This window comes from Agrilus planipennis, unplaced genomic scaffold (assembly GCF_000699045.2).
Source record: "Agrilus planipennis isolate EAB-ADULT unplaced genomic scaffold, Apla_2.0 scaffold942, whole genome shotgun sequence".
Taxonomy (NCBI): domain Eukaryota; kingdom Metazoa; phylum Arthropoda; class Insecta; order Coleoptera; family Buprestidae; genus Agrilus; species Agrilus planipennis.
Window position 1 is genome coordinate 1 of NW_020440080.1, and position 791 is coordinate 791.

The window sequence follows — 791 nt, forward strand, 5'->3', positions numbered from 1 at the left end:
AACCTATCTCCCCTATTTCTTATTGATTTCCATAGAGTCCTCTGTTCTCCTATTCTTTCCAATACCTCTTCATTTCTAACCTTCTCTATCCACGGTATCCTCCTCATTCTCCAGCAACACCACATTTCAAACCATACTACTCGAAAAACTGATACTGAAAAACGACTTTAGGTTCCGATTACGTGATGGAGTTTACACGTTACAAGGCACGAAATCCGTGAAAGGAAGAACCACCTCCGAAGGACTGCTGAAGGCCGACCATTTCGTCTGCATCTGTGCAGGTCTAATGTTGTCGTGTTGTCCCATCGAGAAATGGGACACAAGAAAAGTCGACTACGTCGTGGACCAGGGATCGGCTGTTTGCGCCCATGCAGACAACTTGGACGTGGTTGAGAAGCGAATAATCAAAAATATACTTATCGACAACTACTTTTTCGACATTATAATAAGAAGGAAGGAAATCCCACATGAGCATAGCAAAACTTTCAGCAACGGTAACACCATAATAATAATTATTATTATTATTATTTCCTACTTTTGACGTGACAACGTCTTATAATTCGATGGAGCCGGCTGCACGCACGAAAAAACATGAGTCATGCGGCGTTACCTCGCTCTTAGGCGTTCCATTTAAGGCTTGGAGTGCAAGCGAGAGCGCGGAACGAGCGACAAAGAGGCGCAATCGGCCTCCGCGTTCGGCAGCGTTCGACATCTGTCTCTCTCCTACTTGAGTGAGCGATGCGTCCGCGTGGACAGCTGCTATACAATAATACATTTCCATTTACCTCCTT